The sequence below is a fragment of the Sminthopsis crassicaudata genome, chromosome 2 (genome assembly GCF_048593235.1).
Source record: "Sminthopsis crassicaudata isolate SCR6 chromosome 2, ASM4859323v1, whole genome shotgun sequence".
NCBI classification, from domain to species: Eukaryota; Metazoa; Chordata; class Mammalia; order Dasyuromorphia; family Dasyuridae; genus Sminthopsis; species Sminthopsis crassicaudata.
This window is the reverse complement of record NC_133618.1, coordinates 157,644,408-157,666,090: the sequence shown is the minus strand read 5'-3', so window position 1 is coordinate 157,666,090 and position 21,683 is coordinate 157,644,408.

Genomic DNA, 21,683 nt, shown 5'->3' with positions numbered 1-21,683 from the left:
ATGACGTTAAGCAAATTACAACTCCTATGTGCCCTCTTTCCCACATGGGCAAAATAAGCCTAATGATGCCTGATCCTGTGAGCAGTCCTACATGGTGTGATTGGAAAGGCACCTTAAAAACACACATCCCCCAGGACCTCAGATTTTACTATTTAGAAACAAAATCTCAGACTCCTAGAGCTATAATCGTCTGGTCCAAATCTTTAATTATGCAAATGATGAAATCTACTTTCATCTTGCAAAATGTTCACCTGATCCATACTCATCGCCAAGAGTGCATCCACTTCCTTTTAACTCCTGCCCTTTCTACATTTAAACTACTTTCCAAACCATTCTGATGCCATATTTAGCAGGATTTCACTTATTTCCAAGACTTCCTAAATAGTCCATCTATCATGTAGTTGCAGTCACTTGATCCTCTTCAACTACAGTCAGTGATGAGGAATGGAATTCAGAGTCTTCTTGAACAAAGAACAACATCTCCATTACTCTCTCTACTCTAGGCCTGCAGCGATTACACCATCCAATATTATTTTTAAAGTTCTCTGGTAAAAAAGATTCCGTAACTTACTATCATGTTTAATCACTTCCAGGCAAAAATTCTCACTAAGATTAAGCTATATCTTTCACGTTATATATTTGTCTAACAACTACTGATAGAGCTGCTGAAGATTTATGTAATACCTGTACTAACTAGTTGGACACAAGACCAGTGTGAATCATTACATTACTCAATTGAATTTGAAACAACTAATTTTTTAAGCTTTTGTATTTTGTGTCTCCTCTTTGTTTACTGATATTTATTTCTTCTAATTATAAATTATAAAACATTCCAAAATGACAAGATTTTAGAAAACTAGTCAGAATGGATGTTGCTAGGGGACAGTCTTTAAAGGGAGTAGCTTAAAATCTATATCATCTATATCTATATCCATGTTCTCTGTTTTGTTAACATTCATTTATTTATTCAATTATTATTTATTCAATACATAATGAGTGTTAGATAATACCTAGGCACTGTGTCATAAAAGTGAATTAGATATAGCTCCTGTCCTCAAGGGATTTGCAGTCTATTATGGATAATAATTCGTTCATAAATGTAATAAGAAGTAACATCATCTTTCAACATCTCTGACAGTGATATAGCTATGCAACATGGTGGGATACATTCCAAACAGCAGATTCAAAGCCACTCTTAAGAATCCATCAATCTGACAGAAAGATTTCAGAAAAATCTAGAAAGACTTACCTGTACAGATGCTAAGTGAAGCAAGCTGAATCGGGAATGTGATGATCAATCATGATAGACTTAGTTCTTCTCAGTAATGTGGTGATCCAAGACAATTCCAATAGACTCAGGATGGAAAATATCATCAGCATCCAGAGAGAGAATTGTGGAGACTGAAAGTAGATTAATGCATAGAATTTTCATCTTTTTTGTTTGGTTTTTTTTTTCTTGTGTTTTTTTTTTCATTTTGGGCTTACACAATACGACAAATATGGAAATATGTTTAGAAGGATTGTACATGTTTAACCTTTATCAGATTGCTTGCTGTATTAAAAATGGGGGAGAAGGGAGAGAGTAAGGGAGAAAAAAATTGGAACAAAATCTTACAGAAATGAATGTTGAAAACTATCTTTACAGTATTTGGAAAAATAAAATACTATTGAGAAAAAAAGAACCTAAACCATGTGGGAAAAGATTATATAAATAATAATAGTTTAATATTGATAAATACCTCTCAATAGGGTGACTATATTTATTAGCAAATCCTAGAAAGTTCATCTGTCTATTCATTCCAGGGCAAAAATTTTATGAACCAGTGTATAGTTCCTATTTAGTTCTGATTATCATATCCATATATTTGGCTTCCTCATTTTCTGAGATTACTCAGTGCAAGATCTCCCACTGCATCCAGGGCCATCTCTAGTCATTTTGATCTATATGTTGCCTCAGGACAGAGATGACTCTGAAGGAGAAAGTGAGGCTGGTGACTTGCACAGCCCACTCACACTTAAATCCAATTTACTTGCAGGTCATGGCATCAACCCCCTCTTCAAGAATGAAGGAATAATAACAACAACAATCCAGTGTACCTTGTTTATGCAGCCACAAACCTGATCTCTTTTGTTGTTGTGATTGTCTGATAGTAAAGACCCAAAATACACAGTCTCTATGGTAAAGGGGAATCTGTTTCTTTTTTTAGTAATATGTGAGTTCTAGCTAAGAACATAGATGTAAGCTTGTCTGAATTCCCCAGGGGTTTCTATCATACGCTGGAAAATTTGTGATCTTTTGTGAATGGTTTTGTGAGCTACTGTAAGGTTTGAATTACTAACTTATCTCAGAGCAACCTTAAATTGAGGGTGTTTTTTTTGTCTTTTGTTTTTGTTTTTTTTTTTTTTTTTTTTAGCAAAATACATAAGAGAAGAACAGGGGAACCAGAGGAATAGGATATGTAACAAGTATACTTTGGCTCAATATCCCAGAGCCGGGACAGTTACATCTATTCCTCAGGATTCTGGAAGTACCCTGAGAAATTGGGTTTTTTTTTCTCCTCTCTGATGCTATTGACTCAAGTTCTCAAAAGCTTTGAGTATCAATGACTAGTACCCCAGTGCCATGTAAGCGCTTAACATTCATTAACTTTTACAAAGGGACATGATACAGGAAGGACAAAAATACAAACATTTCCCTCCTACACCTTGAGGAAATACTTTTACCAGAACACATCTATCTCTTGTTGAAAATGCAATATTTCAATAAAGTTTCTAAATAATATTGATCTCACCCAGTTCATATCCAGTTGTAGCATAGATGATGAATGATGAATCCTCATCTCAGCTATTTATGGGCTGGATCCTAAAGGTTGCTTCTAAAATTACTCTAGATATTTGGGATATCGATGCTGAGCTGCCTGAAAAACTCAAAAGGTGAGACATTCATTTTCTTAATTTTCCAAAACTAGCAAGATCAGAAACTCTAGAGTAATCACCTTTACCTGAAATGGAAGAACAAATACCAAGGCAAAGGCTTCATTCTTATGTGGCCACATATTGGTTTCAATGGAGAGAAGGCTCCAAGCCTCTTACCTTATTGGGTGATTCTCATCGGATGTCATCAGCAAAGGACAAGTAATCAAAGAGATAGAAAAAAAAATCATTGAGGTTTTTGTCACTGATGCATTTTGAATGTTTCCACAACCACTGTAAGAATCTCTTATTCTCTATGGTTAGCCACCCAGAATCAGTTAGAGAGTATTTCCATTACAAGTCTTTACACCTGAAGAGAAACCATCAGAGGTACTGTGTGCACCTGCCAGTCTCCAACGAACATTTAATTCATTGTTTGCATGATGCCATGAGAATTTGTTCAAAAAGAAAATAATCATTCCCAACTAAAATAATAACAATAATCCCCCTCCTCAACTCAATAAACTCTGTTGGCTCCCTATTACCTCCCAGATCAGATGTAAAATAATCTGCTTGACTTTTAAATCCCTCCAGAATCTGGCTTCATCATACATTTCCAATCTTTTTACTCTTTACTTCCATTCATATACTTTCTCATCTAGTAATACTGCCTTCTTCCTGTTCACACATGACATCCCTTTTCCTGACTGTGTCATTTTATTTGTTGAATCCTTAATGCCTGAAATGGGCAGATATCCATCTTCTGGCTTTCCTATTTTCCTTTAAATTCACTTAAAATCCCACTTTCTGCAGGGGCTTTTATGTTATGAAAACGACTTGCTAATGGCTGCTGGATATTACAGGAGCCACCTGTTAGTGGCTGTTGGGGACCTAATTCTGACCAGCAGAATAGATCCCTTCATGTAAGAGGATGATAATGATACAAGGAGCCTGAGAGATAGTTGCATTCTCTGACCTCCCTCCTCTTCCCTCTTGCCTCCAATTTATTTCATTTCCAATTCACAAGCAATACCTATGTCAGTAAAGATTGATTTGTAATTCCTTCAGGGGTGTTATGATTTACTGTAAAGGGCTAGAACTGAGCAATGCACTTGGATAGTGAAGCACGTGAGACTAATTGCCAATTGGACGGTTCCCTATTAACTTGTTTGAAGGTTGACCCTCCCCAGCTGTTCTGTGCTGACTTGATTGGTGGGACAAAGAGAGGGAAGTGACTTGTGTGGGAGGAGTAGGAAAACTTGGGTGGTGGAACTCATGCTCTCTCACACTCGTGACCTGGCGTTGGAGGGGACAGTAAAGATCCAGAATAAAGACGTTTAGTGATCCTGACTCTGGCTGATTTCTGGGAAGCTAGAGTTCCAGCAATTCACAGCTGTGGGGACTTTTGGAGAATTGACCTGCCCCTTCACACTTAAGCATGGTCCTTAACACTTTTCCTGGTAGTTCTGCCTCTCTAGTGCCTTCCCTCTAACATTACCTTTTAATTATACAAATTGTGGCATATGATTGTGATGGAATACTGCTGTGATGAGCTCAATGATTTTAGAAAAACAAGGAATAATGAAAAGAAAAATGAGCAGAACCAAGAGAACATTGTATATAGTAAGAGCAATATTGTTTTAAGAATAACTTTAAGTGAATAGATAATTTTTACTATTATAAACATCCAAGTTAACTATAAAGGACATATGAAAAATATGCTATCTGCATCCATAGGAAGAACTAATAAACTGTGTTTGGAATAATTTTATACGTATTTTTGTCTAATGTTAACCATTTCTAGGGCAAGAGAAAGAAGAAAGGAAGAAAAAAAAGGAAAAAAAAGAAGTGCATGATAACTTTATTTTATATTTTAAAGGAATAGCATGTTGTACATAATAGATTTGAAGTTTCATGTGCAGTTATCTTTTTATTATATTATATTATGAAAATGCTTATTTTATTCCATAAATTTAAATTTAATTTAAAAATGTGTACTCAATATATAATTGTTTGTTTATTACTTCCCTAACTAGAATATGATCTTGAGGTCAGGGAGCATGTTTTTGCTATGCTCAACACAGAGCAAGTATTTAATAAATGCTTGTTGACTGACTGACTTTAAGGTTTATAAAGTCCTCTCTTAAGAACAACGCCATACAAGAGAGAGAAACGTCATGGAGAGGTATTTATCTAAGACTTGAAGAGTAGGGAAGGTTTCAACAACTAGAGATGGTAGGAGAACAAGAAAACGGAGAGGGCAGGGGCAGAGAGATGGAAGGATATGTTGGGGAAATAAAGACTATTCCAATGTTGTTGAAGTACAGCAAACCTAAGGGGAAGCAATTAGAATTGAGGCTGAAAAGTTAAATTGGAACCAGATAGTGAAGGAGCTTGAATGTCAAGCTGCTGCTGCTGCTGCTAATGACGATGATAATAACAAACACATAGATATTTTAAAGTTCACCAAACATTTTATACACATTATTTCATATGGATATTATTATTACTTTACAGAGGAGAAAATTGAGATTTTTGAAGTTAAGTGACATACTATTCACAGTGAAATGACAGAAGACAGTTTGAACTCAGGTCTTCCTTGTGGCAAACTAATAAGTCTCTCTAAACTTAGGTAGATGGGTCCTCCAGTGAGGAGCTTACAGTCTATCAATGGACCTAAACTATGCAAAGAACTATGCTTTAGGAAAATTAATCTGGCAGTTTTGTGAAGAGATTGGTAATGAATAGGATTGGGAGCTTGGGGACAAGTTAGAAATCTATTGGTGAAATAGATCAGGTGAAAGATTGAGTATCTGAACTAGGATGCAAAGCAAAGGATGGGAATAAAAGGTATTATCAACCAAAGATAACTGGTACTAAAGGAAATATTAGTAATTGAAAGACTGAGAAAAAGCAAAATTACTTAAGTTTTGAGCATGGGGGAATAGAAAGAGGGTAGTGCTATTGCAGAACTAAAGGAGTTAGGATGAATAATTGATCATCTCTGGACACACATCTCAAGAAACTAGCAGCTCACAAAAACTTTACCATCCTGGAAAGAACACTGGGAAATAACTTATTTCCAGGCTGTCAAATTTTCAACAGCTTGTCAGTATCAGAGCAGTAATTCATAAAGCTTATGGCAATGAAAACATAAGTGCCAGAGGTCAAATTTTCAATGTTTATTAAAATTCTTGCTTCCACATGACTGGATTTCTTTTAGATCAAGCCCAATTTCTTTTAGACAATTGCCAGTGCAGCAATGCAAATGGATGCTGTGCCCGAGGCTCATGACCATGGTTATTCAGTGACTAGTTTAAAAATAATACTATTATATTAATATTTTGCTTTACAAAGTACATTTGCATTTATTATCTTTTACCTGCATTTGAGTTTTACAATAGTCCTATGAGCTAGGCAAGTTAGGGAGTATTGATCTAATTTTTTACAAATAAGTAAACTGAGCCCTAGGAATGTTAAGTAATTTCTTATACAGTGAGTCTAATATTGAGCAAGCAGTCAGGAACAGAATCTGGGTTATCTGATTATCCAGTCCAGATGGGCTAACTGAGATTCATTTTTGCCTAGTCCTCCCGGCTCAAGTTCCCCATTCATGTTTTGTAGGAAGCAGGAAGGCTGAATTGAGTGAGATGAAAATTCATTAGCTAAGTGGCACAAGAGAAAGCACAGGATCTTAAGGTCCACTTTTAGACATTAAGTAACAATATAACACTTAGCTTCCGTTTCTATTTCTTCATCTATAAAATGGGGATAATAATAGTTCAACTTCCAAGGAAAGACTCAGGGAAAAATGAGTGAAATACTTTGTAAACTTTAGAGTGCTGTGCTAGCTATCATTATAATCTTCTTGTTCTACTATGAGGATAATTGTTTTTATTAACATCAATAATCGGAATATTATTGAATACAAAGTGCATTTACAAATAGTTAAAACTGACATTTGTGTAGCATTTAAAATTCTTAAAGCATGTTACACATATCTGATTTAAGCATTACAAAGTCCTTATAAATAGGTATTACAGCTATCATTATCCCAATTTTACAGATAAAATTAAAGCTCAGAAAAGCTAAGTAGACTTGACTTTGATTCCTAGGAATATTCTAGAGCAGATCACTAAAGACTTGACTGGCAAAGAATCTAGAAAAGAGCATAGTGATTACAAAGAGCCAGAATAGATAGCATACTTAGCAAATTGTCAATGCACACATAGCTGGAAGGGAGATGCTGAAAGGAGAGGGCACAGGAACGAATTAGTTAAATGAAATTCAGTAGTCTTACAGTGGTCCTCAAACTTTTTACATAGGGGGCCAGTTCACTGTCCCTCAGACTGTGGGAGGGCCGGACTATAGTAAAAACAAAATCTCACACTCTGTCTCCGCCCCTCAGCCCATTTGCCATAACCAGGCAGGCCGCATAAATGTCCTCAGCCCTCCGCATCTGGCCCTCAGGCAGTAGTTTGAGAACCCCTGGTCTTACACTAATGTTACAAAAAAAAATCAGCTTTACAGCACAAGGTGAAAAAGGCATAATTAGAAAGCAGTTCTGAAAAAGATCTACAGGTTTTAGTGGACTGTTAGCTCAATATAAGTTAGCAGTGAGATATGGTCCCCATAAAAGTAGATTACATATTGAGCTTTATTAAGAGAGAGGTAGCTTTAAAGGGAATGAAGTGATGCTAGTCCTACTATATTCTGTCGTAGTCAGAATCCATCTGAACTATTATGTTCAGTTCTGAGCACTACAGTTTAAAGGCACTGTTAAGCTGAAAAACATCCAGAAGAGGACAATCAGGATGATGAAGGGCCTTTAAGCTCATGTTATATGAGGATTGATTGAAGGAACTGAATAAGTCAAACCTGGAGAAGAGAGAAGACCCAGGTGGGACATGACAGAGGTTTCTGTAACATCTCTGTCGTGTTGCTGTGTTTGGCCCCAGAAAACAAAATCAAGAGCAATGGAAATAATTACAAATGGGGTAAATTTAGGAGGTTTAGGAAATGTCAAGAAAAAAAGTATTAATTATTAGAGCCACCCAGAAAAAAAACTGGAATAGGTTGCCTTATGTGGTATTTGTTTCAATCAGAGACTAGAGGACTGATAAATATTATAGCTTCTTTTCAAGTCTGGGATGAACTACAAGGCCACTAAGAACCCTTCCAATCCTCAAATTCTGTATTTCTATTACTAGACCATAGTACTAATAACCACAAAAGATATGATCTGAAATCAGGTGAATTGGACATTATTATTCCTGCACTCCAGTTTCATTTTTTAAAATTTTATTTATTTTTAATTTTATTTATTTTTTTATTAATTTTTATAATATAACATTTTTGACAGTACATATGCATAGGTAATTTTTTTTTACAACATTATCCCTTGCACTCACTTCTGTTCCGAATTTTTCCCCTCCTTCCCTCCACCCCCTCCCCTAGATGGCAGGCATTCCCATACATATTAAATATCTTATAGTATATCTTAGGTACAATATATATGTGCAGAACTGAATTTTGTTGTTGTTGTTGTTGTTGCAAAGGAAGTGTATTCACAAGGTAAAAATAATCTGGGAAGAAAAACAAACAAAAAAAATGCTCAGTTTACACTCATTTCCCAGTGTTCCTTTTCTGCATGTAGCTGATTCTGTCCATCATTGATCAATTGGAATTGGATTAGCTCTTCTCTATGTTGAAGATATCCACTTCCATCAGAATACATCCTCATACAGTATCATTGTTGAAGTGTATAATGATCTCCTAGTTCTGCTCGTTTCACTCAGCATCAGTTGATGTAAGTCTCTCCAAGCCTCTCTGTATTCTTCCTGTTGGTCATTTCTTACAAAACAATAATATTCCATAACATTCATATACCATAATTTACCCAACCATTCTCCAATTGATGGACATCCATTCATTTTCCAGTTTCTAGCCACTACAAAAAGGGCTGCCACAAACATTTTGGCACATACAGGTCCCTTTCTCTTCTTTAGTATTTCCTTGGGATATAAACTCAGTAGTAGCACTGCTGGGTCAAAGGGTATGCACATTTTGATAACTTTTGGGGCATAATTCCAGATTGCTCTTCAGAATGGTTGGATTCTTTCACAACTCTACCAACAATGCATCAGTGTCCCAGTTTTCCCACAGCCCCTCCAACATTCATCGTTATTTGTTCCTGTCATCTTAGCCAATCTGACAGTTGTGTAGTGGTATCTCAGAGTTGTCTTAATTTTCATTTCTCTGATCAATAGTGATTTGGAACACTCTTTCATATGAGTGGAAATAGTTTTAATTTCATCATCTGAAAATTGTCTGTTCATATCCTTTGACCATTTATCAATTGGAGAATGGCTTGATTTCTTATAAATTAAAGTCAATTCTCTGTATATTTTGGAGATGAGGCCATTATCAGAACCTTTAACTGTAAAAATGTTTTCCCAATTTGTTACTTCCCTTCTAATCTTGTTTGCATTAGTTTTGTTTGTGCAGAAACTTTTTAATTTGGTGTAATCATAATTTTCTATTTTCTAATCAATAATGGTCTCTTGTTCTCCTTTGGACACAAATTGCTTCCTCCTCCACAAGTCTGAGAGGTAAACTATCCTATGTTCCTCTAATTTATTTATGATTTCGTTCTTTATGCCTAAATTTTGGACCCATTTTGATCTTATCTTAGTATATGGTGTTAAATGAGGGTCCATGCCTAGTTTCTGCCATTCCAGTTTCATTTTGAATTCCTAGCCTGAATATCAAACACTTCAGACTGTCAGACAGGGAAGTTCAATTGGTATTGATATTCATGAGGCCCTTAAATTAGATATGGTTTAAAGTGGACTTTTGAGCAATAGTCACAGGAGCCAGTTTTGACCATGTTATTTGGGGGTTTTCCCTTGGTCATCCTGTGTTGGCTTGAAATCAGCACTTCATGGGGTGCCTATTCCATTTGGGATAGGAAGGTGACTCTAAAAGTTATTAATTTTTTTTTTATTCTTACTTCACCTAATTTTGCCCCTTTGCGATTTTCTTCCAGATTCCCTTTTCATTCTCTCCCTTCTCAATATGGTCCACTTCCCATTCCTCTGGCTGAAGATTTACCACCACTCTGCCCAATCCCCCAAAAGGGTTAGGTTCTGCAGAGTGACATTTTTCAGAGTTAGTAGGAAGGGCCATCCATTCATCCAGCTCATTTAAAAAAAAAAAAAAAAAGAATTCATTAATGTTATCACCTCTTGTCCTATAATGGTGGTGGTAGAGGCCTATGGTGCCTCTGGCCTCAAGTAAAGCCTTCAGTTCTCCTCTCTGGCCTGATATCCCAAGCAGCATCCCTGTTCTGCTTCTGCACTCACAAGGGATGTGCTGTTTCCTTCTCATCCAGGATTGACTCAGTAACACAGCTGGGCTTGGAATTCCTTACAGATAAAAGTTCCCTCAATCTTTCCCCAAGTCAGAAGACAGACTCCCTCCACTCTCTGAAAAGTGAAAGTTCCTGTGACTAAGATTTAAGGTTACCTTTCAAACCAACTAATCCCAGGGCTGACCATTTTTTGTTTCAGCAGAATTATCTGGAGTTGTTTACACTTCACCCTACCAAACCTCGGCCAGAATATCTTCATTTCTTCTTTGATTGTCCCAGAAAGACCATTTTTCTGCCTCACTTCTCATTTTGTTTTAGTCCCTTTTTGTTCACCCTGAGGCACTGTTTTGCTTTGCTTTTGCTGTAATCTAGAGAATTTGAAATTTTCTGACACACTATGCCATCTTCCCAGAATTCTCTCTTACGGATCTTTTTAATACCCCATGAATCAATTCTTTAGCCACTGCAACCTTCATTCTACAGTGCAAGTCCCTGCATGTTTATAGCTCTCAAGATTCTACACAATGGATTGAGACAAGGTAGAAAATATATATACACATTCTCAATTTATAGCTTCACATAGAAGAAAATACCTGATTTTCCAAAGAAACTAGGAGCTGTAGATTGTAAGAAGTGGAGTTGAGAAGGGAGTGAGTATTGAGGGACATAGGCACATAAAGGAGAGAGCAGGTTAAGAGAAACATTAATAACTATGCTCTCAGTTAATCTTGAGAGAAATTATTCTCTCCTATTAATAACTAATTATTAACTAAAATTAAGGTTTTTCATTTCAATTTTCTCATTCAAAAATAATGCAGCCAATTTCTGAAAGACAGGTTGATAGATGAGATTGTCAAATTCTCAGTTTACATGCTTTTCTATTTTGTGTGGGACCCCACCTATCTATAAAACCTTAAAAAGAGAATCTTATCTAGGTGCATTCTGTACTATAGTCAAGAAGCTTAGTTAGAGGTAGACTCTTTTATCTAGCTTGCCTGAGGTAGAGGTGCTCTGGGTAGAGATGAATAAGAATGAAATAATCAAAATCATGTCTCCCAGCTCTTCATTAGAATAGGTTCACCTCTCATCATATCAATTCTCTCATTAATTGTTAAACAATCTGAGTTGATTCCTACCTGTTGGGAATACCTACTCTTAAACATAAGTGTAGAGAGGCCTCCAAAATTGTCTTTCCCTGAGAATGCCACTGATTTCTTTTATTAATTATTTGCTAGCCACAATTACTAAAAAGGGTTGTTAATTGCCCAGAAATTATCTCTCAAACTTTACATTCATAACACCCTTAAGACAATAAACTCCTCTTCCCTCCAGAATATCAGTCAAATGAAAGAAGAGAAGATAGTCACTTAATTTTAAGTTCTAGTTTTAATTTAAAACTATATGTTAGACTTTCCCAACATAACATGAAGTAAAGCTGTCACTTTTTAGTTATATCAGGTCAAGACTTTGATTCAGGATGGATGATTTTAAGAAAAAGTTATTAATCAATGGCTTATTTTATTTTTATCTTTCTTTATAGAATTAATGTTGGAATTACATAACAGACTTCTCTGGTGATCATCAATAATGCCTATGCTATATATCATTGTTCTAGCCACAATCTTTTGATCTTCTTTAAAGAAACTGAGTTTTCTTTTGCTCTGAGGCACTTTCTTACAAAAACAAAACAAAACAAAACAAAACAAAACAAAACAAAACAAAACAAAACAAAACAAAAAAACTCATTTTGAAACCCAAACCAAAAAAAGAAAGAAGAACAAAATCAGTGTGGATTTATTTTAGGCTTCCTGGCATTATTTCAAGGAGATACCTATCTTCCAGTTTAATTAAAGGAAGTAAGCTGTTGGAATTTATAAAAGCATTTATTAAGCACCTACTACTTGCCAGGCATTATGATAATTGTTGGAGATACAAAGAAAGGCAAAAAAGAGTCCTTGCTCTCAAAGAATTTAGTTTAATAAGGTTAAAAACACGTAACCAACTACAAACAAGATATAGAGAGGATAACTTAGAGATAACCAACAGAGAGAGAAGGTACTAACGTTAAAGGGGATTGGGAAAGGCTTCTTGAAAGAAATGAAGTTTTAGTTGGACTTGAAGGCAAGCAGGGAAGACAGAAGGTAGAGATGAGGAAGGAGAGAATTCCAAGAATGGGATACAGTAAAAATGTACAGTTAAGCAATGGATTGTCTTGTATGAGGAATAGCAAAAAAAAGCCAGTTTCAATGGATTTCAGAGTACACGGAAACATGGAAGTTGAAGAAAACCAGAAAAATAGGAGGGCACCAGGTTGTAAAGGACTTTGAATGCCAAATAGAATATTATTTATATTGGACCCACAGGTAATAGGAAACCACTGAAATTTGATGAATAGGATTATAGATGATCACTTTGACAAATGAGTGAAGGATAGATTGAGTTGAAGAGAGACTTGCATCAAGGAGACTAAATAGATTATTGCAATAAGGAGATAAAAAGCTGTTTAGAAGAAATGTTTTTTAAAAAGTAAAAATAACAGGATTTGGCAATAGATTGGATATGAGATAGTAACACATTTCCCTTATTATCAACTTCTTCAACAGCGCCACAAAAAATTGCATTCATGCTCAATGGGTTGGACTAAAGGCCTGACCTAGGATGTTATAACTGATGCCCATCATATTTTTAAGTTCTAGGACAGTAGTCACAGTACTTACATTAATAATGGTCCATTCATTCAATGAATACAAACAAGGCACTGTGCTAGATGTTTTGAGAATAGAGAGATATTTAAGACAGCTTTCTGGATGTTCTCTTCTATCTAGGCATGGATAAAGGTAGCTAGCTAGTACAAAAGATGGAACACGAGACTTGGAATCAGCAAGACCTGAGTTAAAATCCATCCTCAGATACTTCCTAGCCATGTAACACTGGACAAGATACAACCTCTGTCTTCTTCAATGTCCTTCTCTGAAAAATGAGGATGATAGTAGTACCTACCCTCACAGGGATGTGTGAGGGGGAAAATTAGATAATACTTGTAAAGGACTTTGCAAACATTATTATTATATGAATATTATAGTGAATTCTCAATAAAGAAGTTCATTCTATAAATATGGATGATCAATGATTTTGTAATTTATCTCTAATATATAACAACATAATATACTAGTATTATAGTATAATTATTATTATAGTATTATAATATATCACATACATAATATATATAAAGTATTGAAGGATTATACAATAATAATACTAACATATGCTATTAGAAAATTGCCTAGAGGCAGTGATAGGTTAAGTTACATGTCCAAGATCACAAAGTCATTACATGTCTGAGGCAAGTCAAAAATCTAAGTCTTCTTAACTCCCAAACTAACTTTCTCTACACTCTTCCATATTGCCTTCCTCTTCAGAGAGATGTCAATAAAAAGAGGTCATAGAATAATTCAGACCATTAAGGTAGATAATTATAGAGAAACTGAAAATGTGGTAGGAGCATTTAAAAAACTGATGAAAAAGGAGTCAAGATGGTAGAGTGCAAATAGCAACTCAGCTGAACGTTCTTAACATTTCCCTTCAAACAACTTTAAAATGATGGTTCAAATCAAATTCTGGAGTGGCAGAGTCAACAAAAAGTCAGAGTGGACATTCTTCCAAGGGAGGTATAAAAAACAAAGTATCTTACCAAGAACTCCACTTAACTCACTGATGAATGCAGGAAAGATTTATTTTACATTCTTGCAAAAATGGGCATCTAAAGAAATTGGAAACCAAGTGAATGTCTATCAGTTGGAGAATGGCTGAATAAGTAGGAGTGGTCCTGGACTAATTTGGGTATAGCTAGATAGTCACCACCAAGATAACTTAAATTGATTCCTTGAGGCAGGCCTTTTCCAGAGGAGAGTTTCTCCGAGTTCACCCCAAAAGTCAAGGAGGACAGTTTCAGGGTTCACCCCATCATTTCTCCCCCCATTACTTTTCTTGCATCACTCTCATTTATTTTCCCATCCCCCCCACACTTCTCTTATTTGTTTTATTCTTTTTTTAACTGAGGCAATTGGGGGGTAAGTTACTTACCCAGGATCACATAGCTAGACAGTATTAAGTGTCTGAGGCTAGATTGGAACTCTTGTTCTCCTGACTTCAAAGCTAGTAGTCTATTCACTGAACCACCTAGCTGTCCCCTCTTATTTAATTTTTAAAATCAATTTTGAACTCTTCTAGAAAAGCTGTCTTCTCAGTGCCAACATAATAAACTTCCCTTTTTCCATCCAAACTTTTTGGATTTGTGAATTCTTTTCATGTTGGACCTGCATCGACCAAAGGGGGGGGGGTTCCCACAACTCTGCACTGCCAGCAGAACAGCATCAGAAAGACCAACTTGATAAAAAAAAAAAGCACAAAAACACTTATGAAAATAATATCCTAAAAAAGTAGAAATAGTCACATGGTAAAAGAGACACAAAAATTCACTGAAAAGAACCCCTTAAAAAGCAGAATTGGCTAAATTGAAAAAGAAGTACAAAAACTCAGGGAAGAAAATAATTCCCTAAAAATTATAATTTGGCAAGTGAAAGCTAATGATTTCATGAACCACTGAGAAACAATAAAACAAAGTGAAAAAATGAAAAAAATAAATAAAATGTGAAATATCTCATTGAAAAAAATATCTGACCTGGAAAAGAGATTGAGGAGAGATAATTTAAAAATCATTGCACTGCCTGAAAGCTATCATCAAAATAAGGACAACATATTTCAAGAAATTATCAAGGTAAACTGCCACATATCTTAGAACCAGATGGCAAAATAGAAAATGAAAGAATCTACTGATCACCTCCTGAAAAACATCCTCAAATGAAAAATCCCAGGAATTTTATAAGCAACTTCGAGAGCGTCTAAGTCAAAGAGAAAATATTGTCATCCAGAAAAAAAACCCAAACAACCATTCAAATATTGGGAAGTCATAATCAGGATCACACAAGATTTTTCAGCATCCACATTACAGAAAAGAGGGCTTGAAATATGATGTTCTGAAAGGCAAAGAAGTTAGGAATACAACCAAGAATAACCTAACTAGCAAAACAGAGCATAATCCTTTGGGGGTGGAGGATAAAATGGAAGTGGATAACAGAATGGATCAACAACCAGAAGCCAATAATATGTTGATTACAAGAAAGAAATGTGCTTGAAAGAAAAGGATACAAACAGAATTAAAATAAAGGACTGGAGCAGAATCTATTATGCTTCAACTGTAGTTTAAAAAAAAAAGGCAGAGATAAACATGAACTCAAAGCAAAAAAAAAAACTAATTAAAAGAGATAAGTAAGAAAATTACATTTTGCTAAAAGATGTCATTGACAATGATTTAAATCAATACTAAATATAGACATTAAATATGCATTTAATGGCATAGCATCCGAATTCTTAAAGGAAAAATTTAATGAGTTACAGGAAAAAATAGTAAAACTATATTAGTAGGGAACTCAACTACTGTATTGAAAGCAAATTATTTAATTTGAAAAGGCTACAAAACAAGACTAAAGTAGAAGGAGAATTTTGATCATAGGTGAACTGTGCACTCAATTCAGTCCCTAAGCCTAAGATGCAACAAAATATGGATCAATTATTTACCACCTGCTAATTTTGGCTTGACAATTGATACTAAGAGAACAGAGATGTCTCACCAATCAGCAACATATCATTTCTAAGTTAGAGCCAGTGGAGAAATTTTGAATGCTGTGGATAAGTTAACAGTATACCTTCCAGGGATGTCCACATAGATGATGAAGTTGACACAGGTATTGCCAGAAGCAGCTCACTGTTTGGGAGGCTCCAAAAGGGAAGTGTGGGAAAAAAGATATATTAGGCTGCTTACCAAACTGGAAGTCTACAGAACTATTGTGCTAACCTCATTGTGGTATGCTTGGGAAACTTGGAGAGCATACCAGCACCATGCACTACACTAGGTCAAAAGAGGAAAAATTAGGACACTCTCAAGTCTCTCTGGAAAACTTTTGAATTAATTGTGAAACATAGGAAACACTGACATAGAACATGTAGCATGGTAAGCCTGCATCCAAGGCACTGTGCTCTTTGAGCAAATCAAAATTGCAGTAGCTCAAAAGAAACAGGAGATTTGAAATTTAGAAACATTCCCCCTCTAAATCTTGAGTAAAGCCTTTTGAGTCATATTGCAGCCACAGTTGGACACACTGTACTTTGACCCAACATAGTAATGTCATTTTGGTCCTCTTTGAGCATGAAGAACTACAATAACAATATATTTGATGAGTAGACAGCAAGGACAGGTCTTACAGAAAACTCTTCCCAGCCAGATACATTCTCCTTGTACAAGGTTTCTAGAGAGAGTGGGCTTAAATTTACAGAGCATATATGCTCATAGGTTAAATACAACTCTTAAACTTATCAGAAATCCTTTTCTTCCTTCATGGAATCCCTATGAAGTTCCCTTCAAATGTAAATTTCTTCTGGCTCAGAAATTGCTTCACATTTAAAATACTAGGACTCTTTTTTCCTCAGTATGTCTAATGTTATACTGAGGAACATCAGGCATTAATGATTCAAGAATTAATAAAGGCACTATTATTGACTCAGCCGGACCCTTCAGTAACTAATTGGATCTTTGTGGTTCTAAGACCTCTTGATCTAAATATATATGTGTGTGTGTATACATATATAATATTGTATTTTTTTATTTATTTTGTTAAACATTTCCCAATTAATTTTTAATTTGGTTCAAGGCTTTCAGGAGTTTTGCCACCATGAGTTTGATACTTCTGTTCTATATAACCTGATATTTTATTACATCTCTTTTCTGTTTCATTCTTCTTTTAAAATTTTATTTTAATGGTATTTTATTTTTTCAAATACATGCAAAGATAATTTTTAACATTCACCTTTGCAAAACCTTGTGTTCCAAATTTTTCTTCTTGTCTATTCCCTTCCCCCTTCCCAAGACAGCAAGCAAGTTAAATGTGTGTGATTCTTCTAAACGTATTTCTATAGTCATCATGCTATGCAAGAAAAATCAGATCAAAAATGAAAAATAAAAACACAAGAAAGAAAAAAAAAGGGTGAAAATACTATGCTTTCATCTATATTCAGTCTCCATAGTTCTCTCTTTGGATGCAGATGGCATGTTCTATCACAAATCTATTGGAGTTGTTTTGTTGAAAGAGTCAAGTCCATCACAGTTGATCAATAATCTTGTTTCTATGTCAATTTCCCTTGGTTTTGGTCACTTCATTTAGCATCAGTTCACATAAATCTCTCCAGGCTTGTATGAAATCATGCTGCTGATCATTTCTAAAAGAACAATAATGTTCCATAACATTCATATACCATAATTTATTCAGCCATTCCCCGACTGATAAGCATCCACACAATTTCCATTTGCTTACCACTAGAAAAAAGGCTGCTGCAAACATTTTTTGCATATGTGGGTCCTTTTCCCTCTTTTATAATCTTTTTGGAATATAGGCCCCGCTGGACCAAAAGGTATGCATAGTTTTATAGCTACTTGGGCATAGTTCCAAATTGCTCTTCAGAATGATTGGATTATTTCACAATTCTACCAAAAATACATTAGTGACCCAGTTTTTCCACTTCCTCTCCAACATTCACCATTATCTTTTACTGTCATCTTAGCCAATCTGAGAGGTGTGGAGTAGTACTTCAGAGTTGTCTTAATTTGCATTTCTCTAATCAATAATGATTTAGAGCATTAGTTTCATATAACTAGAAATGACTTCAATTTTATTGCCTGAAGATTGTCTGTTCATATCCTTTGACCATTTATCAATTGGGGAATGGCTTATATTATATACTTGAGCCAATTCTCTGTGTATTTTAGAAATGAGATCTTTATCAGAAACACTGGGTATAAATCCCCCCCCCAACTTTTGCTTCTAATCTTGGCTGCATTAGTTTTGTTTGTACAGAAATTTTTAAATTAAATGTAATCAAAATTATCCATTTTGCATTTTATAACATTCTTTAGTTTTTATTTGGCCATAAATTTCTTCCTTCTCCGTAGATTTGAGAGGTAGACTATCCCTTGTTCTCCTCATTTACTTATAGTATCACCCTTTATGTTTAAATCATGAAGCCATTTCATTTTATCTTGGTAAAGTATTAAATGTCATAGAACTCTTGAATTTATAAATTAATACCAGAGGAAGAAGAAAGAGGAACTCTTTTCCCTCTCCCAGGTAAGAATATGGGCTAAAATAGAACTCTATCAATATACTGATTACCTGATAGAATGTACAATTTCAAATTGGCTTGCAATATTATTCTTAGGTCTATAGATATGTTTGTTGCTTGTAGTCTATTACAAGATATTTTCTATGTTGTCTTTTTTTTTTGCATCATGATATATTTTGTACAATGATCAAAACTCACAACTCCTAGAATGTTTAGAGACTTATTGGAATAAAATAATTGATTGGTTGGTTGATTAGTCCAATATAACTGCTTTCTCTGATTTCACTGGGCAAGTCACTAAACTTCTCAGTGCTTCAGGTAACTCTATAAGTATAAAAATTTCTGGGGAAAGTGATGATCTCTGCTTGTTGAAACTCCTCATAAATGAAACCTACACAGATGAAAGCATAGGTTGAGTCACCATGAAACTGAAGCTTATACAGATTCCCAAAATACCTGCTCCTAATTATTCCAGCACTTAGTTCTAATTTCCTAAATTCTCAGGACTGACCAAACTCTAGGTACTAATTTGATTATGAATTTACAATATAAATTTCCCATTCATGTCTTTTGGTCTGATATGGCTTTGGTTTAATACATCCTCTAGTCTAGGGTTTATCTCTAGTTTATCTGGCTGACTGTCATGATTAAGACTTGCTTTGGATTCCCAGGCTTCAGTTCAGGAAAAGGGCTGGTCATGAATCCTTATTTCAATTTCTGGCATGAGGGGGATTGTTTCCCTTAACAAATAGCTAACAATGAAAGGTACCACCAGGTCCTGTCTCAGTCTCTTCTGCCAAATAAAATAAAGCTCAAGATTGAGGTAATTAGCTGAATAATACTCTACTTCCTTTTTTGTTCTCCTGCCTTTATGTCCTTTCTAGTACTTAAAGTTAGTCATCACTTTAAAATTTGTCTGCTTCATTCATTTTTATTTGTTTTAAGGGATAAATTTGGAAATAAATTTAATATATGTAGCCCAAACTATGTAATGAGATACTTTGTTCTATAGTCATTCTCCATGTCCAAGAAACAATTTAGTTCCATTCAACAAACATTTATTTTGGGATGAAACCAGTCTCTGTGCTTCTTATAAAGATAAGGATTTGTTCTGACTGGGCTTGAGAATAACTAGATTCTCATACAGAGTTGGAAAAAGTAAAGCTACCTAAATAGAATGATGATTAGTTCAGAGGGCAGGATTAGACCAACTAGAAAGGCAAGTTGAACCTCTGAACAATGTGAACTATAAAGAAGGAGGAAGAATACAAAGATGTGAAGGAAAAGATGTGGAATGGAACATCTTATTCCTTTCTACTATAAAAGAGGTGAGAAAGAAGTATCAGTGACTGAAATTCAACACAATGGTCTGGTATCATGGGAATTGCCTGCCTTGGTTGTCTAATCTAGGCTGCAATTCTATCAAGGTTAAGCTTCACTTAAGAGGAAAGCTTTGTTTGGTTTATAAGAAGATAAGAGATATCTTTTTCTTCATCTAACAGAATCCTGAAAGGTAGCCTGTGGTAATAATAATAATAAGAGCAACTATGTATGTTTGTATATGAGTGCATATATATATACATACACACATACCTATATATATATATATATGTATATATATATATTTATATTTCTGTAATACACATATATGCATATATACATATATACATATAGATACACATGCATATTTATAACATATGCATATATTCATACCCTTAAGGCTTACAAAATGCTTTAAGTATTATCTCATTTGATCCTTACTATAACAGTGTTTGGTGGGTACTATTATTATTTCCACTTTATAGATAAGGAAACAGAAAACAGTATCACAGATAAGGAAACAGAAAACAGTATCACAGATAAGGAAATTTGTCCTGGATCACAGTGCTATTAAGTTGTGTGAGTTGGATTTGAACTCAAGTCTGTCTGCTTCCAGTTCTGGTGTTCTTTGCACTACCTATATACAAGTATAATCTTAAAATTAGGATGAGAAATGGAAATTTAGAGAGATGGTTTGTTGTGTCCCAATCTTCTCAGCTATCAGTGCCTTTTCTTCCCTTTCAAAATTGTTGTCCAGTCACTTTTTGATCATGACCAACTCTTGATACCATTTGGGGTTTTCTGAATATATATACTGAAGAGGTTTGCCTTTCTTTCTGCAACTAATTTAACTGGTTAGGAAAATTAGGTAAACAAGTGACTTACCTAGGATCATAAAAGTAAATGTCTGAGGCCAGATTTGAACTCAGAAAGATTAACTCCAGGATTACCTTCCATCTACTCTGTGTTGTTGCATGTCTGTGACATCTGAACAGTATACCAACACCATACCAGGAAACTGAATTGCTTTCATTTGAGATAGCTTAATAAGATTCTGAAGACAACTTGGCAGAATAAGATACCAAACACCAAGATCCTCTCTTGAACTAAACACCCAAGAATTCCAACTCTGTTGCAGATAGCACAACTCTTTTAGGCTGGCCACATTACTCAAATGCCATACGGATCCTTGCCAAAAAAAATATATATATATATATATATATATATATAATTTTGTGGAGAACTCACACAGGTCAGACTCAAAAGGTGGTCAGAAAAAATGATACAAGAACACTTTGAATGTCTCTCTTAAGAACTTTAGAATTGATTGTTTGACATGGGAGACACTGACATAGGACCTCCCAGCATGGCATACCCTCATCAGAGAAGGTGCTATATTTTATGAGCAAAGCATAACTGAATTAGCCCAAAGGAAACATAAAATACACAAAATTAGAGAAGCTATCTCAAATGTTCATATCGACTATTTGTGTCCAACTAGTGGCAGAGCATTTCTGAATTCATATTGGTCTGTAAGTTGGACACACTAATAACTCAACTCTAATGTAGTGATGTCATTTTGGTCCTTTTCAAAAATGAAGGACAAAAATCATATCTTGAATGTCAGATTTATTTGCACATAGTCTCCCTCATTAAAATGTGAACTCTTTGACGGTAAGTTCATGGTTGCACAGTATTTGACATATAATGAGGGGAAAGAAAAAAAAAAAAAAGAGAGAAAACAGATAACTCCCATGGAATATTCTCTTCCAGTCAATTCTATAATAGGCTAGAGGAGAAAATATGAAAGTGGTATGAGGAACTCAAGACTTTCTCATATATATAT